The sequence below is a fragment of the Ursus americanus genome, chromosome X, assembly GCF_024610735.1.
Source record: "Ursus americanus isolate L20-20 chromosome X, mUrsAme1.1.p, whole genome shotgun sequence".
Taxonomy (NCBI): domain Eukaryota; kingdom Metazoa; phylum Chordata; class Mammalia; order Carnivora; family Ursidae; genus Ursus; species Ursus americanus.
This window is the reverse complement of record NC_142164.1, coordinates 35,911,322-35,923,046: the sequence shown is the minus strand read 5'-3', so window position 1 is coordinate 35,923,046 and position 11,725 is coordinate 35,911,322.

Genomic DNA, 11,725 nt, shown 5'->3' with positions numbered 1-11,725 from the left:
ATTTGAAAGTTGATACAATTCAGTTTTCTGTAGCAACAGTCCTTCCTTTTTCACAGTGCAGTGAATAGTCATATATATGGCTTGCATATTATAGAATTGTTTATTTCATGTTTCCGTGTAACAGATTTTTACTTTTTTGTTGTAAGAGTGGGCCTCTTAATCTCCCACCCTCAATGTTATTAACATTGGAGTGTCTTATTTGTCGATATAGAGTGTGCTGTAAGACTTTCAGTTAAACAAGGCAGATGAGACACATGCATTTATCTCTGTGGCATTATGAAGCTCCACTAAAATGACAATAAAGGAATTTTTTTAAAGGTATAAATGGAGAAGGACAAAGAATAGAGGAGACGACAGCAGATAGATGGAGTCAACAAAATTGTGGAAGTTGGAAAGCATTAGATGAGATGAGTGCTAAGCTAATTTAAGAAACTAGAGAAAGCTAAAACCTAAGGCGGGTGGTGATGGGTTCAGTGCTTAAAGTTACTGGATATATCTGAGGTACAGGATGAAGGGAGGGCTTAAAAAGAGGAGGCTTAAAAATTGATCAAAAGTATATATTAGAAAAAAATAGATCCCCAAGGCCTCTTATCTATTCCAACAAAAGATTCAAGTTTTATTTTCTGGAGTAATTGAGACATCTTCTAGAAAAAAAAGCTCTAGCCTTGGAAACAATAAGCATAGCTGAGGGCTGGGGTGTGAACTTTAATGAAAATGAGGATTGAGTCTCTATGTACTAAATAGTAACTCCTCCTGACCCTGTCACCTTTCTGCTGCTTGGTTTCTAAGATATTGTCAGCTGAGCAGGAGATTGGAGGATTCTGGAGAAGCTGACTAAGCACTAGTATAAAGCTCTATAGACACTGATATCTGGGATTCTCCCGTTGAAAAGACTGCCCACTTACTCCCCAGCGAAGCTCAATAATCCAAAAGTCCCAACAACGGAGACAGAACTTCTTCTTTGTGCCTCACTCTTAAATAGCCAAATACCTAAGTATTTGAGGTAAGTTTCTAAAATGAAACACAGGCAAACCATAAGAGACTCTTAACAATAGGAAACAAACTGAGGGTTGCTGGAGGAGAGGTGGGTGTGGGAATGGGGTAACTGGATGATGGGCATTAAGGAGGGCACTTGATGCTATGAACACTGGGTGTTGTATGCAACTGATGAATCACTAAACTCTACCTCTGAAATTTATAATACACTCTATGTTAATTAACTGATTTTATTTCTTATTTTTTTAAATATTTTTTATTTACTTATTTGCACGCGTGTGTGCAAGAGAGAGAGTGAGAGAGAGAGAGAACATGAGTAGGGGAGGGGGTGGAGCAGAGGGAGAAGCAGACTCCCCACTGAGTGGTGAGCTTGATGCAGGGCTTGATCCCAGGACCCCAGGATCATGACCTGAGCTGAAGGCAGACACTTAACTGACTGAGCCTCCCAGGCCCCCCTAATTAATTGATTTAAGATAAAATTTTTAAAAATGAAACACAAAAACCAAAACTACAAAAGTAACAAAAGTCAAAGCAAAAAGAAACATTAACAACAAAACTATAATCAGTATCTTTTCAGAGATATGAGAAGATACTACATTTGAAACATAAGAACATAGAGGAGAACATAGGCAACAACCTCTACGACATCGGCCAAAGCAACCTTTTTCATGACACATCCCCAAAGGCAAGAGAAACAAAAGATAAAATGAATTTATGGGACTTCATCAAGATTAAAAGTTTCTGCACATCCAAGGAAACAGTCAGAAAAACTAAGAGGCAGCCCACGGAATGGGAGAATATATTTGCAAATGACACTACAGATAAAGGACTGGTATCCAAGATCTACAAAGAACTTCTCAAACTCAATACACGAGAAACAAATAAACAAATCAAAAATGGGCAGAAGATATGAACAGACACTTTTCCAATGAAGACATACAAATGGCTAACAGACACATGAAAAAATGTTCAAAATCATTAGCCATCAAGGAAATTCAAATCAAAACCACACTGAGATACCACCTTACGCCAGTTAGAATGGCAAAAATAGACAAGGCAAGAAACAACAATTGTTGGAGAGGATGTGGAGAAAGGGGATCCCTCCTACATTGTTGGTGGGAATGCAAGTTGGTACAGCCACTCTGGAAAACAGTGTGGAGGTCCCTTAAAAAGTTAAAAATTGAGCTACCCTATGATCCAGCCATTGCACTACTGGGTATTTACCCCAAAGATACAGACGTAGTGAAGAGAAGGGCCATATGCACCCCAATGTTCATAGCAGCAATGTCCACAATAGCTAAATTGTGGAAGGAGCCGAGATGCCCTTCGACAGATGACTGGATTAAGAAGTTGTGGTCCATATATACAATGGAATATTACTCAGCTATCAGAAAGAACGAGTTCTCAACATTTGCTACAACATGGACAGCACTGGAGGAGATAATGCTAAGTGAAATAAGTCAAGCAGAGAAAGACAACTATCATATGATTTCTCTCATCTATGGAACATAAGAACTAGGATGATCAGTAGGGGAAGAAAGGGATAAAGAAAGGGGGGGTAATCAGAAGGGGGAATGAAACATGAGAGACTATGGACTATGAGAAACAAACTGAGGACTTCAGAGGGGAGGGGAGTGGGGGAATGGGATAGACCGGTGATGGGTAGTAAGGAGGGCACGTATTGCATGGTGCACTGGGTGTTATACACAACTAATGAATCATCGAGCCTTACATCGGAAACCGGGGATGTACTGTATGGTGACTAACATAATATAATAAAAAATCATTAAAAAAAAACATAAGAACAGTACTTTGTAAAATGGAACTTTCAAGGAATGAGAAAGAATTTTTAGAAATTAAAATATTATCGTAGTAATCTTAAAATAAATAGAAGAATAAAAATTTAAAATTCAGGAACTCTCCTAGAGAATAGAAAGAAAAAGAAGTAGAAAATAGAGCAAAGATGAGACAATGCAAGGATTCAGTAGTAGAGGGTCAAATTAGACCAACAGAAGTTCCAGAAAGACAACACAGAACAAGTAGAAGGGAGGAAATTACTAAACGAATAATACAAGAGAAATTCTTAGCACTTAGCAATATATAAGTATCCAGATTAAAAAGGTCTACCAAGTATCCAGAATAGTGAATGAGAAAATGATTCTCCGTAATGTACACTATAGTGGAATTTCAGAAAATGGAATAAAGAGAAGATTTTAAAGCTTCCAGAGGAAAGAAAAAAACAGGTCATATACAAAGGATCACAAATAATATTAGGAACAAAATTCTAAACTGTACCCCCAGAATCAAGAAGATAAGTTTTTAGGGAAAATTATTTCCAACTGTGGTAGCATAAATAATGCCTCCCCACAAAGATGTCCTTATCCCAATCCTTGGACCTGTGACTATGTTACCTTACATGGTAAAACATGGTAAAAGAAATTTTGCGGATGTGATTAAGTCAAGGATCTTGAGATGGGGTGGTTCTCCTGGATTCTGGGTGGGCCCATATAATCAAAAGTCTTTCTAAGAAGGGGTCAAGAAAATTAAAGTAAGAAAAAGAGATGTGAAAACTGTAGCAGAGGTTGGAGTAATATGCTTTGAAGATACAGGAAAGAGCTATGAGCCAAGGAATGCAGGCAGCCTGTAGAAACTGGAAAAGGCAAAGAAAAAGATTCTCCTCTATAGCCTCTAGAAGGAACCAGCCTTGCCAACACCTTGACTTTAGCCCATTGAAACTGAATTCAGATTTCTGATCCAAAGAGAATAAATTTGTGCTGTTTTCAGCCCCTAAGTTTGGGATAATGTGCTACAGCAGCAATAGGACACCTAATACAACACCCTAGAACTCTGTATCAGTTGAACTAACAATCAGATAAGAGATTAGAACAAGGTGTTTTCAGACATTCAAGAGCTCAAAAAACATACTGTCTTTCTCAAGAAATTACTGGAGGATATTTGTTCACCAAAACAAGTGAGTTAAAGCAAAAGTGAGGGAAACACAGTGTGCATAAGATGGGATCCAACACAAGAGAAAGGAAAAAGCAATTTTGAGGATAAAGGTGTGGGGATAAGCCAGGAAGGCAGCTATCCAGAAAGACTAAACCAGTTCATATTGGAACAGAAGGACAAAAATCCCCATCATAGACATCTTTTTTTTTTTTTAAAGATTTTATTTATTTATTTGACAGAGACAGCCAGAGAGAGGGAACACAGCAGGGGGAGTGGGAGAGGAACAAGCAGGCTCCCAGCGGAGCAGCCCGATGTGGGACTCGATCCCGGAACGCCAGGATCACGCCCTGAGCCGAAGGCAGACGCTTTAACGACTGCGCTACCCAGGCGCCCCCATCATAGACATCTTTAATTTAAAAAAATGAAAGTTATAGATAACCTGATGTATTTGAACACAGAGAAAGGAGATGTGGAGATCTCTTGGAAAAACCTATTTGGGGATGAGTAAGTGATAGATGCATAAAAAAATCCTAAGCAAATAAAAATTAATTTGTCAAAACAAAATTTTTTAGAGGAAAGGAAATGTATTAAGGAAGGCACATATTGCATGGTGCACTGGGTGTTATATGCAACTAATGAATCATGGAACATTACATCAAAAACTAAGGTTATACTGTATGGTGTGACTAACATAACATAATAAAAAATTATTATAAAAAAAAGAAAGGAAATGTAACACCATACTCAATGCTTGGTTAAACTCTGAATAACATTTGCAAAGTCAAAGTAACATCATCAGTGAATATGGATTTCACCAAGACTTTTGGGAGGAGGGGAAGTGTGTGTTCATGGATGCATAAGAGCCAACCTGCCACCTTTCATACTAGTTACTAGATATTATCTAAAAAGCTGAAAAGTCAAGAAATAGCAACATTACATAAAAATATGGTAGTAAATACTATAGGGAACAGCTAAAACTGTTTAAAGTTACTGTTCTTCAAGAGTGAGAATCCAGAATGGAGAGGGATAGGATAGGGGATTGTTGTTTTTTTTTTCTACTGTGCTATTTAAAAAAATCTGTGCAAGGTATCGATTTAGTAAAATTAAAATTCTGGCTTAAAGATGAGTTATTTTTATGAATAATGCATTTTTGTGCTTAGCTTAATTCTTCTGAGATGCATTGTATGCATGCTGTAATCTAAAAATCACAATTCTTAACACAGGTAAAAATCCTCTTACGTATACAGTGGCACATTTGCCGCTTACTCAATTCTCGAGGAACACAAATAAAAATCCTCACCACGACCTGTAAGGCTTGTTGAACTCTCTAATCTCATTGCATGCCACCGGTTCCTTTGCTTATTACTAAACTCTACATACACTGTCTTTTTTCATTTCTTTGTTTAAACAAGCAAAGCACCTTTCCTGATGACCTGCCCACAATCTATTCATTTTGCTTGGAAGGTTATTCCCTCAATCTTCTCCTGGTTGGCTTCTTATCTTTCAAGGCTCAGCTTAAGTGTCACTTCCGCAGAGAAGGTTTCTCTGACCATTGAATTTAAAGGAAGTCTCCATGCCACCCCCAGTCTTCTTGTTATTCTCTCATGCCTTGCTCTGTTTTTTATTGCATTTTAAAACAATTTGTAAAAACATAGTTGTATACATGTTTGTGTTTTCACTAAACTCTAAGCTGTCTAGTGGATCTGTGTGTAGCAGAGGGACTTGGACATAGTAAGTGCTCAATAAATATTTTTAAAAAGATTTATGTATTTGTCAGAGAAAGAGAGAGCACAAGCAGGGAGAGTGGCAGGCAGAGGGAGAAGCAGTCTCCCCACTGAGCAAGGAGCCAGATGCGGGACTTGATCCCAGAACCCTGGGATCATGACCTGAGCCGAAGGCAGACACTTAACTGACTGAGCCACCCAGGCCTCTCTCAATAAATATTTTTTAATGAATTTCTTATTACGTGATATATCCATGTCTCTGACATATATAAACAATGACATGTTCTGTAGTTTTTGCTATATGTTAGCAATAACTAAAGAGAATTAAATAAAAACAAAATAATACAATTCAGACCTTTTGAAAACCTGAGTTCTTTTTTTTAAGATTTTATTTATTTGAGAGAGAGAAAGAAAGACTGAGAGAGAGAGAGAGAGAGTGCTCATGAGCCAGGGGAGGGGCAGAGAAGCAGCCTCCCCACGGATCAGGGAGCCTGACACAGGACTCAATTGCGGGACTCTGGGATCATGACCTGAGCCAAAGGCAGATGCTTAACCCACTGAGCCACCCAGGCACCCAAAACTTGAGTTCTTGAAAAACATTAAAACCTTAACACCTTTGGTTCATTTAAACACTGGCCTTCTCATATACAGTGGATTCTAAGCGATGTCTGGAATTATGTTTTACTCAGTACAGTCTTCCTTAATCAAACGTTGTATTATTTGTAGTTAAGCTGATTATGATAATTTTATACAACAAGGGGTTAATTAACATCACTGATCCACACAGGAGGCACATACCCATATAATCAGGATCACATAAATGTCTTTTCCTTCTTCTAAAAATACATGGTAATGAGATGTATAACTTAGTCTTGTAGTCACTATAATAGAATTAAATGCTTCATTTAGGTGACTTGTTCCATACTCAATTGGATTTTACTTAAAGAGAGCATTTCATGGTTTTTGATCTTTGTCTTTGTAGCCTGGGAAGGAATGTGAAGTGAAATTCACGAAGGTTCATTTTAATTATTACAGTAATATTGTAGCTTTAATATGATTTCTAGTGTAATTTTTATGAGTAGTAATTTCATGTACAGATCAGATTTGTAAAAATCTTACAATTTAAGCCTAATAAAAAAAGATCAGACATGTACTATGTCTACCACAGCGCTTGGCACATTATGGAGTATTCAATAAAAATTAGGGGTTTTTTCTTTGACTGATAATTCAAGTAGTGGTGCAGCCAATGCATTCATTACAGTCCATTAAAACCCCAATTTTATACTCGTACAGTGTTTTTTTAACCTTAGCCTAAGACTTTGATCTGATTTATTTGAACTCGTTGTTTCTGTTTCTTCATATTTTCTTTCGTATCTTTTTTTGGGTATATTATTGAATCCTGATTTTATCAGCTGTCTTGTGCACCCTTGGGCAAATAAGTCCTTTCTTTTACTCACTAGGATCTTGAAGAAACTAGGCAGCCTAGTCTGAATTTTTTAAACATTGTTAAAAATATCAATTAATAAACCATAGAAGAAGAAAAAAAATCTTTTTTGTCCTCTGCCCTTCTAGATTCTCTACCTAGGGCCTCATAAATTAGATTGGCAAAAAACAGATTAACAAGAGAAAAATTAACAGAAGTTTATTAATATGTGCATATGCATAGCACATGGAAGTAATCAATGATGAGTAACTGAAAGGGTTGGTTAGAACATGAGTTTATATAGCATCTTAACAAAAGAACAATTTTTATAGAAGTGACAAGACAAAGGAAAAAGACTTGAGTTTCCTGAGTGGCAAATTGTGGGAAGGTAAAGATAATAGAGGAACTAATGGATCATAAGGGCTAGTTAGTAGTTTGTTATGTAGATTCCTGTAGTGCTGACTCCGGGTTTATAAAGGTATAGAATTGTCTCTGGTGGTTAATTTCTGTCCTTCCTGGTACAAAGGGGAGGACACCTTTACAACTACTTTTAGGCATAAAGGGGAAGGCAGAGAGGTTTTCTTGTATCCGCTCTGTCAATCAACAAAAGACAAAACTGCAAACTGCAAAATAAAATATGTGTGTTTATTTGGGGTTTTAGGAATTGCAATCTGGGAGACAGATTCTCCTGAAATCGAAAGCATGCTCCAGAGAGACAAAGGAGGTTAGAGTTTTTAAAGAGGAAACAGGGGATTTACATAAGTTGTTTTGAAGAAAAGGTGATTGGTGCTGGTTTCTCTACAGTTACACTAATCTGTATGTGATTGGTTGCTAAGGCTAGTGTTAGGCAGAAAGTCCCATTATGTCCATTTTAACATATAGCAGATGCCTTGGCATTTAGCTGAGTTCAGCAAAAATTCCAAGAATTTGAGACGGAAGATGTGCATAAGCCCCATCTCAATGTCCTCCGGCTCCATTTTAAATAACTCTTTTAGCAATGATTATTCTATTTTATTCTCTCTGCTGTCAGCTTCTTCTCAATTGCCATCAACTTGAAATAATTCTCATGTTAAAGTGCATTTTTTGGGGTGGTGTGTTCTGCTACCCTTTAAAATTAAACCATTTTCTTTACGGCTCTCTAAAAATTGACTCTATTATAATATAATTGTAATCCAAGATTTGACCGGTGTAGCCAAGAAATAGTTATTTTGGCATCCCGAAAAGTAAGACAATTGCCTCAATAACATTTTGGAGGGACAAGAAGAAAGGGAGAGTCAAGTTTTGGCAACTTTTCAAGAACACAATGGATCCACAAAGCAGAGATTAAAAACAAATGTTTTAAACACGTGACGTCTGAGCTTTGATGAGATATTTCCTATAATAATAAAGAAAAGATAGACAAAAACCTTTCAGGAATGATGAAAAATTAATCTAAACACAAGTTAGGCGGCTCGAGGATTCTATACTGTGCTGTGTTTGAAAAGATTAAGAAGAAACATTTCTGATTTATCTTTTAAAAGTTATATTGCTGTTATTGCTTTATATTATAATGCGTATGTCATTGTTGTAGGCGTATCATTAAAGGATAATTCAGTATAGTATAGGAGAGCATTCACCAGGCATCTGGAAGGTTGGGTTTAGCCCTTTACTCTGCTATTACAATATTGGGAAAAATCACAATCTATTTGAACCTCCGTTTCTTGTCTAGAAGATAAAAAGAATGGATTCCATGGTTTCTTAATTCTAAAAGTCCACGAACCATTTGTCAGCCAATGAACAAAACAAATACTTTATTATTGGAACAGAAAAGGAACTATGTTTTAATTATCTCTAATCCCCACAGGGCCTAGCATGGTACCTAATAATTTAACTCTTTTTAGTTCAATAAACATTCATTGAGTATCGTCTAAGTTCCAGGGATAGTACTGAATCCTGGGAATTCAGAGATGAGGTAGACATGGTCTCTACCTTTTAAGATTTTACAGTCCAGAGGAAGTAAAAAGTACATAGGTAATTTAAACATCAAGAATTCTGACTGTGGTAAGCAAAATAGTAGTTTACATAATGGGTATAACTTACAAGGGTCAGAGAAAGGCTTCCGGGAGGAAATCACACCTTTGCTGAATCTTGAAGGATTAGTTATCCATACAGATGGAGAGGCAGAGAAAATAGCAAGAGCAGAAACAAAACATATAGAAAGAATATGAATAAATTAATATGGCATGCATTCATTACAATTTCTTTCTGCATTACTTAAAAAATCAAATAGCTCTTCGGTTATATAAAATAATTAAGAAACCACACTTATCATAGGGATAATTAATGCTACTTTATTTTCCATATTTCCTTTAGATTCTCAGCAATAGCTCCATCTTTATTCTATCTGGGAAGGGACATATGTTTTTTTTTTCTAAAATGCATATCAGGATACCTGGGTTTCATGTAATGAAAAATTCTGAAATACTTTGAAAGAGAAAAAAAGAGAAAAGAATTACTAGACGTCTGTTGGCAGGCTAGGCATTGTTGGTTATCTGATGCTATGCTATCTGTGCCTTTCACTGGATTAAAATGAGCCCTGGAAATCTTGCCTCAGTCCACTGGTATGGTCTGAAAGTTATCTAAGTGATGTCAACTCAGAAGCCTGAACCCCGAAGTCTATTCTTTGGAGTGGCAATCATGTGAGGTACCTGGTATGGTCCCTTTCCATGAGGTTCTGAGACTGTTCTTTGTTGAAGATGCAAATTCTGGCCTGTAGTTTACAGGAGAACCTTCAGGTAAGCTTTAGAGTAAAACAAGAACATTAAGAGATTTAATGCCTGTGGTCAATTTATTACTATTGCCAATTCTATATATTGCCAATCCTCAATAGAGAGAGGCAAAACTCTACATTGGAGTACAGTATATAATTTTTTCATCACAGTTTTGATGAGGGTTACCCCTGAAGGTAAAACAGTATTATAGACAGAAAGGGCACTGACAAGTCACCAGGGACTTCCCATAAAGCACACAATTTCTAAAATGTTTGTATTAATAATATTTTACCAGAAATCTTAATTTAGGGACGGCTGTGTCCCTTCTGACCTAACAACTCTTCCCATGCAACTTTATGGTAGGAACACATTAAACAAACCTAGTTATTTCCAGTGTCTCTCTTTATAAGGTTACAGAGCAAATCTTTGTGATTCCAAAGGCCCTCTGAGAAATCTTAGTGGTTTTACACATAAAACTTTTTACTTTTAGGTATAAAATATATCCTGAAAATTTTATTTGTTTGAAATTCAGGAACTGATTTTGGGAAGGCAAAACCAAGAGTTGTCAGAAGAGATCTGTGCACTTGACTGGATCATGAGTGACTAAGAAACAATACTTACTTACCTATTTAATCAAAGCACAGCAGCCCCTCCCTTAGTCACAGTGAATGCATTCCAAGACCCCTAAGTGAATGCCTGAAACTGCAGATAGTACCAAACCCTATATATACACTATGTTTTTCATACCTATACACACATAACTATGAAAATGTTTAATTTATAAATTAGGCACAGTAAGAGATTAACAATCATAACTAATAATATAATTATAACAATATACTGTAATAAAAGTTATGTGGATGTGGTCTCTTTCTGTCTTTCAAAATATCATATTGTACCCACGCTTGTGATGATGTGAGATGATAAAATACCTATGTGATAAGATGAAGCCAGGTGACTGATCTAGGCATTATGATGTAGCGTTAGGCTACTATTGACCTTCTGATGATAAGACAGAAGTCAGAAGGAGGATCTTCAGTTTCCAGACTGTAGTTTGAGTGGGGGTAACTGAAATCCCGGAAAGAGAACAGCTAATAAGGAGGCAGGGGGGGGGGGAGGGGGCGGGGAGGATTTCCTGTACAAATAAAGCATTTGAAAAGAAACAAAGAAGGTAACACTATTGTTTAAGTGAAGAGCCTCTGTTCTATGGGGTTTTCCCCTTTAAATAATCAATACGTAATAAAGGCAACTTAAATCATAGAAAATTATTCTTGTGAGACACAGAATCTCTGCTATCTAGGCAGACTGCATGTAAAGAAAAATCTTTTGTACTGTAGGTAGAAGAATTAATTGCTAAATAAAGAAAGCAAGACCATCTAAACTGAGGGGGTACTGTAAACATTTGAATATATTTCATAGCTGCATTTCAGACTCAGGTATTATAAGCCAAAACAAATAAAATTCACTTTCTAAGTCCTGTAATTTTTTTTTTAAGATTTTATTTATTTATTTGACAGAGATAGAGACAGCCAGCGAGAGAGGGAACACAAGCAGGGGGAGTGGGAGAGGAAGAAGCAGGCTCATAACGGAGGAGCCTGATGTGGGACTCGATCCCAGAACGCTGGGATCACGCCCTGAACTGAAGGCAGACGCCCAACCGCTGTGCCACTCAGGCGCCCCAAGTCCTGTAATTTTTTATACTCTCTGATTCTTTTAGAGTCTCTGTGAGTCAAAATGATTTTCATAACAATACTAAGATATTATCTGTCTTTTTGACTCTCTTCCTCTCATGAGTATACAGTGGAGTTTTCCAGAGGCTATGTGATGTGTGAAATGCAGTGGATTAAATGCAAAAGTAAATACAAAGATCTGGCTATCTTCTG